Genomic DNA, 12,110 nt, shown 5'->3' with positions numbered 1-12,110 from the left:
TGAGCGAGTGGCTGTGTGGTGCTTAGTTGCTGGCTGGGGTTAAACCACGACAAGACCCCTCTTTGCTTCCAGAGGCCAGGGGAGAGTATATCCTGGGCAGTCCTTTCCACTTGCAAATTCTGAGGGCATCTTCCCAGAGACACAGATCGTCCCAAGTCCATCACCGTAGGATGGCTTGAACATCAGGTAGTGCCACTCTGCATCACAGAGGTGGTAGACAGTCACTGTAGCTGGAGCTACAGAATTAAATGAAAAAAACAAAAAAGGAAAAGAAAATGTGGAGATTTTTCTCAGACCACCAGCTGCTGCTGTTGCAAAGGGGATGGGCTGGGCAGCATTTCCATGTGTCATGGTGGTCCACTGGCAGCAAGACAGAAAGAGAAGTAACTCAACCCACTGAAAACAGCACCTGTGTGTTTGACCACAGCCAGCGGCCACCAGCTCTTACAGACCGTGACCAACCTCTGTGCACTGAGCAAGCAGAGGAGAGAGAAGTTTGTCCTATCATGGCACAGGCTTCTGGGTGCATTGGATCTGTGGGAAATATACCTTAGACTCTGCCTGGTACAACTGAATTTTTCCTTCATCTGAAGCATCATTAAGGGTCACTGCTAAAGATGGGACACAAGGAGATGGACATGCTTCTGTGGCAAAACCCACCCTTTCGATCAGAAGCTGGTCCTGCTGCCCACAAAGATCGGAGGAACTCTGAATCCAGACAGGCTTCATTGCAGTGCAGTTCACGTCCACCTCCATGAAGGACCTCCTGGAGAGGGAGACAAGTCACCGTGTAGCCTGGGGGGTATTCAGGAGGGACAGGATGGAGGGGCCCAATTCAGGACATCAGATGCAAACCCAGCCCATAGCCAAGCGCTCTTTAAAACCTTGCTTTTCTTCCAGGTCATTTTCCATGGACAAGTGACCCTTCCTGCTTCACGCTACAGAGCAAGCAGAAGTTGAAGGTGACCCAGATCACTCCCTGCAGGAAAGAGTGAAACCAAAATGCATCAAAAAAGGAAATCAAAATCAATATTCCAAAGTCAAATAATAAAAACTGTGTTACGGAAACAGAGGTCACCCAGAGAAAAACGTAATTGGACGTGACAGCCCAGCTCTGATTTCCTCTCTCTGCCAATCCCAGGTGGGGAGACCTTGTGCCCAAGCCAAAGTGTCACCTGCCCATGTTACCAAAGAACCATACGGTTCGTACAGCTGACAGCAGATGCACAGGCCTGGAAGGATGGGGGAGAGAAACCTGGGGGAGCTAGGTGAGATGCAGAGGGTCGTGGTTTGAAATGGCAGAGGTCTTGCAGGGCAGGAACGAGCCGTGTTGGCAAACCTGCCCGGGAAGCCCAGCACTGAATAAACGAGGCTGTGGCAGGTCAGGATTGAGATGTGCTGAATCCTGAAGACTGCACGAGAGCAAAGGAGCCACGCTCGGGAAACGCAGCACTCCCTCTGAGCAGTGAGTAGTACCGGCACAGAGGACGTGTATGGGAGAGAGGGGACGCATTTTCTTGTGGAAGGGCATCACCTTCAGTGCAGAAAGCTAACTTGGGGCAGGCAGGCCTCTCTGTGCCTCAGTTTCCCCTTTTGTAAAAGGGCCCTTTCACCTTTGCAATTAGACAAGAAAGGCACAGACTCCTCTGGACCTCATTTATGAGAACAGCACCCGGTCCAGCAACCAGTAATTCTCACACAGTCTCTCCGAGGTCCCTCTCAGAAGTGTGCAGGGTGATGGGCTGCAATGTCTCACGCAAGTCTCTGGTTTGGCTCTTCTGTCCCTGAAGGAGGGACTGGCCCACCCCCATGCTACTTCCATTATGCTGCACAAGTCCCAGCTTGCATACATTTCAGACAGCGTTGTAAATGTGGGGCACGTAGCTCTGATAATGATGCAAACTTCAAACCATTATTTCTCAGCCCAGAGCGTTTCTCTTCATCGTCAAGCCAGTACTGATGGGTTGTTTAGTGTAGTTTTTTCCTTCTCCCCCGCCCCCCCCCCTTTTTTTAAACTTGACCTCCTGATTCTGCCTGGAAATTTATGTTGGATTCTTTTTATTATTGCTTTTTTTTTTTCTTTTTTCCCCACAAAGTTAGCAGCAGGGAGATAAACTTCCCATGAAGTCCACTCCCCAACAAAGCTTTCTTTAGCAGAACAGACAATGGAAAAGCAAAACTAATGCTCTGGCTGAACACGACATTACCAGCACCATGGTGACCGCAGCGGCTGCTCTCTGTCCCCCCGCAGCTGGCCCAAGGGTGACCTTCAGCTCCATGAAATGCTGATTTCCTTGTCAGCTATGTGCCTGCCTACCTGGGCTGAGGGGTCCCACTGCAGGAGCTGGAGCTTCTCAATTCTTTGGCAGCCCCATCTCAGCAATTGCCTCTCCAATTGCTCTTACCAGCTTTGTTATCTTGTTTTGCTTCTTTTGGTTTTCAGTGCTTCCCTGCAGGCTGGGATACCTGGGGGATGTCTCCTGTGTGCTTAGGGGTGGCTGGATTTAACCGAGGAATAAGGGGAGAAAGTAAAAATTGTGGTGAGATGGAGGGGTTGAAATCTCAATCAGAGTCTTCTCTGTTAACCAAGGAAGCTCCAGGGCACGCAGGAGAAGGCAGAAAGCTCACAAACCTGAATTCTCCCCCCCATCTGTCTCTGCACATCTAACCGGAGTGCCTCGAAGCAGCCAGTCTGCCCAGGGAGCTGTGATCAGCCCCAGCCTCCCGGCTCTCCGGGCTGGCCTGTGTCCCCCAGGCTGGAGCCCTGCGTGGGGTGAAGACGTGATCCGTCGGGGAGGTGATGTGTGGGTGCAGCTGGTCTGGGTGCTCCTGCATCTCCTGCCTGTAAGAAGAGGCACAGATGAGCTCCTCAGCAAAAGCAGCTCCTGCAGATCATTCAACCTTCATTACTATTACCATGCGGCCAAATCCTGCTTTCTCCCCAGCTTAAAGGTGGACGGGGTTTAGCTCCATTTCTGATAAAACTGACACAGCTGCCGTCTGGATGGCAGAAAACCCAGCATGTAGCACGTTTCAGATGGACATTAAGACCCATTTCCTTGTGGCTATGACAGGAAGAAAGTAACCTCTCATTAGCCCCCCCCAGCAAGCTGGAAAAGCAGTAAAAGCTAAACTCCAACTTGAAGGAGACCCAAGGGATAAAATCATGGAATCATAGACCAGTCACTTTCCAATAACAAAAAAATGAACTGATTTAAGTAATAAAGTATCCAGGTGAGCTGGACAAGTGGGTCAACCCTTTGGCAAAGGCGCTTGCCCCCCCCGAGACACCCCAACAGCAGGACACACAGTGCAGGCAGTGGTGAGATCTGCCTGCCACCCCCCCAGGCTTACAAGACCTCCCAAGGACCCAAATAATTTTGTATAAATTGTGCCATCTCCCCAGTTAAACGGGAGCCTGTGCACTGCCTGCATTCTCCCCCCCCGCCCCAGTGGGTTTGGATTTGCAAACACAAGAAGCTGCTGAGGCTGCGGATGTGCTGGGAGAGAGCTGGGGCTCGGCGGAGGCCGGGTGGGAGAGAGCCAAGGAGGGGAAACACGATTGCTCCCCATCACGCAGGGATGCTGCTCAGGCACTGTGTAGGGGAGCAGCATCACTTCTGTGTCCGGAGGGTCCAGGGAGACTCTGGACCACGCAGCAGCAAGACCTGGGGGGGACTCAGAATAGCTATTTGAGACCCAGCGATGGCTGAGCAATGCTGAGGAGAACTCAAAAAAAAAGAGCAGGGGCTGGGCAACACGGCTGCGGATCTCAACTACTGGTACAACTCCGATGCAAACACACAGAGAAAAAAAAAACCGGATCCTTCTGCTGGTGGATGGGGTCTTACTGAGCGATAAGCTCTCAGGGAAGCAGCCTGGGGATCGCCGTGGGCAGGTCCAGGAGCATGTAACGCGATGGGCAGAAGCGGCCCCTTCCCCAAAGCCAGCAGGTTTGGGCAATGTGGGGAGAGGCGGCAAACCTGGAAATGTTGCCATGACTTTATAAACTTCACCTTCAGCGGGAGTCCGCCCTCATCACCCCATCATCTCAGCAAAGATAGAGCAGAAATGGAAAAGATCCAAAGAAGTGCAACAAATAGTATCAATAATCCATGAGAAGAGATTAAAAAGATTTAGGACTATTTAGTTTAAGAAGAAGAGGGGATGGGATAGAGGTGAAGATAAGGAGGGCATGGCAGAGGCATACAAAGCAACGGCTGGTGTAGAGGAGGTGCAGCACAAATTTGCCCCTGCAGCACCAAAACAAGAGACATTCAATGCGATTAGAGGACGATACCTTTCAAACCATGAGCAGGCAGAACTGCAGGACTCCCTGCCACGAGGTTTCATGGGAACGTGGAGTTCAGCAGGATCCACAACACCAGTGGCCATAAACCAGAACAACACTGGTGTTTGCCAGGATTAAATGGAATAAGATACAAACTGTCCTGTCCAGGATTTTGTACCTTTGAGAACTCTGGCACGGTCTCTGCTGAAGACAGGACAGTGGGGTGGGGAAACAAACCTCCGGGGGTAATTCCTACACCTCCAACAGCCTCATGTTAAATAGCCCGAGGACAGGCCCAGAGCTACTGATGGGGAAACAGGAGCTGGATTTCAGCATCTGCCTGGAATAGATCCCGTAAGAGTCCTTGAGGGACTTGGCCGTGAGATGAAAGAAATACATTTGAGGACCTATAAAAAAAGCAACAGTGAATAATAATACTTGGCACCTACAGCATGCCCTTCATCCCTGGATCTCAAAGTGAGTGCCTGTGACTCTCCCACGTGTGCCTCGAGAAACTGAGGCACGATGGAACATGGGCACACGTACGGCAGCTCGGCCAAGAGCCCACAGCTCCCGCACGTATGTGCAACACACCGACAGCTTTCCCTCCCTAGACCTGCACATCCAGTTTGCAGCAAGGTATGTAAATATAAGCACTGCAGAAAAAGGAAAGCAGATCATAAATTCAGGGCCAGGTGGCTACTCAAGGAAGGCTTGGGGATGGCGGGAAGGATGCTGGCATGCTGGGGGGCTCCTGTGGCATCAGCTCCATCGGGTTGCCCCATGCCCCTGCAGCAAACAGCATCCCCAGGATGACGTGGGGACAGTGGGATCTGCAACCAAAGCAGCTCAGGTGCCTCCCGCATAGCAGGGGGACGGTGGCACCGGCGGGAGGAGGGAGAGGTCATGCCTGGCTCGGGGCAGTGGGATAACGGGAGCAGCGGGGACCACCTGCTCCACCTGGTTTGTTCAGAGGGTTTTGCTGGTTTGCTGTAAGAGGCCAAAGAAGAGGATTATACAAGAGCCTGTCAGGAGGCCAATGACATTTATAAAGTATTAATCCCTGCAGTGTGTCACTCGCCAGCGTGTTTGATAGTGGCTCTGTGCTGGCTACCGTGGTCTCTCGCCTCTCTGCCGTTCAGGAGTGGTTTTGATATGCTTCAGGGGCTTGGTGGTTATTTTAGTCACTTTTTCTACCAGGAATTCCTCCTCCTCCTGTCCCGCAGCCGATCTCTCCTCCTGGAGTTACCGCGTGGTTTGCTTTGATCATCTGCTCCCTCCCTCCTACCCCAGGCCCCCAACTTCTCCCCAGACACAATCCCCAGTGCCGTCTCTGCCAGCTCAGCCCTATTTCATTTTTAAACGAGGCTTAAAAGACTGTTTATGGAGGTAATGGGGGGGGAGAAACAAATATTCTTCCTCTGTACGTATGCTGGCACCCACCATGCCGATTCTCCGCCAGTCCCAGCCCAGCCTGGAGGCACCTGGCCGCGCTGGGGCTCAGGAGCATCACACGACGGTAACACCGCCGTGACAACTTCTGTTGCTTGGCCGCCCTCGGGGAAGAGAAAAAGAGCAACTGTAGCTTTAAAACAAAGATTAGATGCAATTTTCCCCCCCCTCTCTCCCTCCCTCTCTCTCTCCTTTTTTAAAGGGAACTTGTCAAGGTTTCCATCAATAATAGATAATGGTGCATCACTCTGGCAGGTTACACCCTCCGGCTGTTTTGATATTTTCCAGAGAATTTGTCAGCAATCTTACAGCAAAGGAGGGCTGGGGGAGGGGTGCGGGGGGGGGAGAGGCCTCATTAATTTTTTGTCATTTGCATTCCCGCTGTTAAATAATGTATTGATTGCTCTTTCTCTCCCCCTCTTTAATTCTCTCTCTTCTGCGGTGTCTCGCAGCCGATGGCCCTCACTCCGTGACAGATGAGTTTGTCAGAGGCACCAGACAGCTCGCGCTCCCCAGGACAGGGCTGGGAGAGCTCAATGTGACCCCGGCACCGGCTCCAGCATCGCCACACAAGTCACAGCTCCAGCGGCACCAGCTCCTTGCAGGGGGACACTGAGATCTCCCTCAAACCAGTTGCTAAGACATCCCAGTCCATGACTTAGCGATTCACCTCCGTACCCAGCTCCTAGGGTTCGGGAGGTCAAGGACAACAGCGCATGGGTCCCAGCACGCTTGGATGTCATCAAAGGAAGAATTGCCAAAAAGTTGGAGGAATGGTAGCGATGCACAGCCGGGAAAACCATCACCCCTGCCCTCGCCTGCTGCCCTGCTGCTGGTCGAGCTCCCTGGGCAGCTGTGGGGCTCTGCAAGAAGGAGCCGCTAGAAGAGCCAACATGGGCAGCTCTGACCTTGGGAGGGCAGGAAAATAGGAACAGGGAGGCAATTTTGGTCCTTCTAACTTCAGCAGCAATCTGCTTCCCTGTCCCTTCGACAGACCTGAGCCCAAGGCCCTGGGAAGCCAGATACAAGGTCCATTGAATCGGCAGCTGAGCTAAACAAGAATTTGCACACGATTAGGGCTTTGCTTGGCTTAATGCGGCTTGGCTTCCTTTTTAATTAATAAATACTTAATTACATAGTTAATATTTTAATATTTCCTTTTAAAAACATCTGATTTAATGGAGTTACTGCCAGCTATTTGTTTTGTATGACTTTTATGTTTATCTTCCTCTTTCATTTCTCGTTTCTCCCTCCACCCACTGCTCTAATCCCCAAAGCTCCCAGTTGATCTTTGCAACTGGAAATTAGCAGCCGGGCTTTCAGCTGAAATGGAATCGGGCCCTTGGCGCTGACGTCCATCAGCCAAAGGTGCTAATGTGAGTTATTAGCACTCGGGTATTTCACCACAAATACACCAACCCCTGGGGAGGAGAGGAGAGGGGAGGTGAGAGAGTGCTGGAGCCGCCCGGGGAGGGGAGGTGGGAGAGGAGCCGGGGTGGTGAGCGGGTACGGGGCTGGGGCTACCCCCAAGGTCACCCCCAAAGATGGGGAGAGCCTTGAGCCTGTGTTTGCCTTCCAGCCAAACCTTACCCGCACGCACAACTTGTCTCAGGAGCCGCACACCTGTACCCAGGCGAGGATGGAGAAGGGCCCCAGCAGTGAGGACGGAGGGGAGATGGATGTGACCTCCTGCAGCAGTGATGGCTCCGCACCTCCTCTCCTAAGCCCTTGGCTCCTTGCTCCAGCTCCTCTTGCTCCAGGGTTGCGCCCACGCCAAGCCCTGCACGCAAGCAGGTGGATGTGTTGAGAAAGACAGTGAATTAAAGCAGCTATGGCTTCCCGCATCCCTCCCTTCCCTCCCCAGGCAGCCTCCTGCCTCGCAACCAGCCCACCCGACCCACGAAGCCCAGCTTCAAAGCAGCGTTCCCACAGCATGGGTGGGCTGAGCCGTGGGCCTGTGCCTCACCTGGGGTGGGATATCTCCTCCAGCCTCTCCGGGGGAGCACGCAGTGGGGAAAGTGGGTGTTTTCGCAGTAATCTCCATGAGCAGCCTGTTGGGATAATAAAACAAATAAACAGAAGAGTTATAGCCAAGGCACTCGGGGCACCATAAAACAGGCTAAAAGCAAATATAGCATCGTTAATCCATCATAAAATAACAGCCTCTTACGATCCTGAATGCATCAAAATGAACAGGAGACCAGCAGGGTCGCAATTCAACCAGGAACGTGTTGAATGTGAAGTAGGGCTGTAAGCGGTGGGATGGAAACAAACCCCAACCTGCCAGGTACTGGGTAAATCAGGACTCCGGGAACTCAGACCTTCCCACCCAGGTGGGTTTAAAACCAGTAGCGCCAGTTCAGGGCAGGAAGAGAGGTGCGATACATGCACCTTTGTCTCGTGGTCTCCCTGCCTCCGTTGCCTGAGAACTGGGATATTCCCAGCAGGGACGGCACTAGCAGAGGCCGGCCAGCTCGGTGCACATCTGGTGATGAGAGATGCGAGCACAGCCCTAATGTGGGGCCGGAGACATCGTCGGGGTCCCCATGGCTGAGCAGGGGGTGACCCAAGTCCCCGGCAGGACACGAGCACCGCGGTGCTGGGAGGATGCTGGGTCCCAAATCCCCGTGGTTGTGGCAGGGCCTGGCTCGCTCTGCCGGTGAAACCGGTGGCGACAGGGCAGCATGTCAGGAAAGGAGGAGATGAAACAAGTCGGGACGGAAACTTAATGGGACTCTTAAGTGCTCCGTCTTCCCCACTAATGAGGGTTCTGCATGTGCGAGGGCGAGAGAAGAAAACACACCGTGCACTAATAAAGCCCCATGACTTTGCTGACTGGAGGCACTGGCGCTAATGAAGTCACCAGAGAGTTGGGATTCCTCTGGCAGGTCTGACATTGTTCTGTATAACTGTTATTTTAATTCAGTCTGAGGAAACAACAATAAAAACAAAAAAGCCATGCACCGGTGGGACATGCCCGGGTGGCAGCTGATCCCTCTGTTTTGCCCGGCGGCTACAGAGCCTGGGTGGGTGATGGTTTTGAGAATGGGGATGAAATGAGCTCCTCGAGGGACGGGATGCTCTGATCACCCACGGAGAAGCTCAGGTCGCCCCAAAGCTGGGCTACCAGGGAAACCTGAGCCCCATCCCAGAGCAAGAAGATGCCCCGGGGCTGTGCCAGGAGCCCTGGGGGGACGCTGGTGGCAGGAGATCAGATGCATGTAGAGGAGGGTAGGGACAGACAGATGGACAGACACTTACCACATTTGATTTCAAAGCATTTCATAAATGCCATATGCACACTCAGCGTGGCTGACGGAGAGCCATCCTTGGAGAAAACGCCCAGCAAGGGCCAGTCGATAACCCTGCAGGCTGAAGGTAGTTTTCTGAAAGCAATGGCCTTCTATATATATATAATTTTTTTTTTTTAAATATAAACCCTAAACATATTAATATATTAGTGTATTCATATTTAAAATTAATATATTAATAATATCCCTAAGTGTACACACACACACATATATATAATAAGCTCAGGGCCTCAGTCTGGCACCAACAGCAGTGACTCTGGCAGATTATTTTTGGAAGCCTCACAAATGTCCACTGGGCCCCCCATTTCTCACTGCAGCATCTTTTATTTGAGCAGAGACGTTAAGGAGGAGCCGCTTTGCCATCCGGGAGCCGCCGGTGCCCGGCTGTCCTCGCTGTCACCTCGGCGGGCAGGGAGGAGCAGACGGATGCCCCTCAGGGTCCTTTGGTGCCTCTTCTTAATTAGAAACCTCGTCTCTGAGTCTTACGTGCCTTTCCGCAGGGTTAGTCAGTCTCACCTGCTTAATCCTGGGAGATTTTTTTTCTGGTCTCTTTTAAAAAATAACCCAACCACCCCAAACCCTTCAGTCTTCTTTCAATTCTTTTCATTTCACCTCATTTAATTCCTTGCCAGCTTAATGACTTGGTAGTAATGAATAAGATGAAAATTAGGGCTTAATAAGTGTTAAGAAAAGACGGTTTTCTTGCTGATGAAGGGAGCGCGCTGGTGGGAAAGCAGAGCCTGGGGAGAGCACAGAGATAACCCCAAAGCCCTTCCTGACCTTGAGACGGGCATTGCCAGCTCCGGGCTGTAACCAGCGACAGTGAGAGGCTGCAGCCGGGACCGGGGACACGCCAGTTCCCGGAGAAGGACGCTGGAGGGAAGCGGGATGGGATGGACACGAGAAGGGGCTGGCACAGGGGGCTGCTGGAGGGGAGGTGGCGGTGTCCAGCTCAGCATCCCAAACTTCCCATTGCTTTCCGGCCAGGGCAGGGGCTGCGCTGGGGGTGCAGCTCTGTGCAGGTGAGCCCGGCGGGCTGGGAAAACTCAAAGGCTGCGGTGACCTCCATGTTTGGGGAACCCCACAGCCCACCTGGAGAGTTGGCTTTGGCCTGCAAAGCCCTACAGCTTCTGGTGGGGAGGCACCCACCAGGTCTGCGGCTGGGGACCTCAGAACCCAGCAAGGCAGCGGTAAACCCAGCCCCAGGGCTGTTGTGGGACCAACACTGCCGTAACATCACCACGCAAAACACTGACTTGCCATCGAGTCCGCCTGCAGGGCCAAATTCTTGTCTGGTCACCTCTGTGCTGGCGTTACGCCTGGATCAGCATCTGGCTGCAGGTGGCATCAAACTGGTAGAAACATAATAGTGCGTCCGCTGCTTTGTTTGCTGGGGGGGGTGCCTGCGGGTGCTCCCCCATTGATGCAGCATCGGTCTTCCCTAGGAACAGCCTGGTACCGGTGGGTGGGTGGGATGGTGTTTTGCTGACTCAGCCGGAGCGATGAACCTGCTGACTCAGCAGAGGCAGTGCTGGCAGGAGCCGCAGCATAACGCTGGCAGACCTGGAGCAGCCGACGGTTACCGGTACCCGAGCGCTGCAGGCACGAGCGCGATCCTCGGCGCTGGCTGTGCCGGTGAGGATGCCGGGATATGAAATCAGATCAGCCCTGGCCTCTACCACGAGCGCAGCTAATGACAGGCCAGCCGGCAGCTCACGCTGCATTAGCTGACTCTGGACGTACGCTCTAATTAATGATGATATTGGGACTGACAGGTAGATCAGGGGAAAAAAGGTGCAGAACTAATTGACCTGCCAGAAAACATGTCCAACAAGATTCACCCCCCCCCGTGCACACCCAGCCCCTCCATCACACAAACACCCCCCTGCCACCCCTCAGCCAAACACGGGGCAAACGCCGCCGGCGAGTCCGAGTGCCGGGCGCTGGCACGGCCCCACTGCAGGCAATACTGATGACTTCCTAATGGGCCCTGAGAGCCGTCTCCATCTCTGCTGCCGGCCACGTTATTTGAGCGAACGGCTCCTCAATCATCTCGTTTGCGGGACCGCCGGCCGTCCCCTGCTCCCAATCTCTTTTTGGTGCCACCAGCGCTTTTTCCTCCCAGAGATTGGTTTGCTCCTTCTGCTCCCAGGCGCTGTCACTTCGGAGATGATGGTCATTTTTAAAGTGCTTGCTCTTTCTCTTTTGATCCTTATTTTACTTCCCTTGGAGTAACTGGGCACGACCAAGTGAGACTACCAGATCCGAGCCCCAGTTACCTCGTCTGGGTGGATCTGCAGAGGGCTCTGAGGGCAGCCCAGGTTAATTCAGGGCACGGCTGTTTTGGAAGGAAGGTTTTACCCAAAGCAAAAGCATAAATCCCAACACCTCTAATTAACCCAACAAGCCTGCTGGGTGGCGATGCCGGCAGTTGCGGCTGGGGCCGAGGAATGGGTCTGGCCCTGCCGCCATCCTTGCTTCACTTGGCTGAGCGGGGCCATGCCAAGAGCTGTGCATCGCCGCGAGGCCACGGAGGAGCGGTTTGGGTTCGGTGTAAGAGCATTTTCCATTAAAGCCGCACGCTGGAGGACTGGGGTGGATGCATATCCATACAGCCACGCTGGGACCATGCGACATTCACACATGCAACTTTAATTCCAGCATTTCCAGATGCAACGAGACACCGAAACCCAACGACCATGAAGGGTTTGCAGGCAGCAGAGTCAGAGCTGTCCTCCCATCGCCTCCTCCTTTTCCAGGTGCAGAGAGGAGGTTTTGGGCAACACAGGGGGATTTTAATTCCCCTTTGCAAGGAAGAGAGGTTTTCTCGGTGCAGGGACTAGAGGCGGTTAAATGGGTTTTCCCATGTAGGGGTCAGCTGAGCTGCTGAAATCCTTATCCAAGGATGATGCAGGTGGAAAAAGCCCTGCAGGCTGAAGAGGAGGGTGGATGAGGAGCTCAAAGATATGGGGGCAAACCACTTTAGGCTCAGGAAATTCCATGAGCCAAAACCAGTTGACACTAAAAAACTATTAGAAGGCTCAAACACAAAATAT

The sequence above is a fragment of the Harpia harpyja genome, chromosome 19, assembly GCF_026419915.1.
Source record: "Harpia harpyja isolate bHarHar1 chromosome 19, bHarHar1 primary haplotype, whole genome shotgun sequence".
Lineage (NCBI taxonomy): Eukaryota > Metazoa > Chordata > Aves > Accipitriformes > Accipitridae > Harpia > Harpia harpyja.
This window is presented reverse-complemented; position numbering follows the sequence as displayed.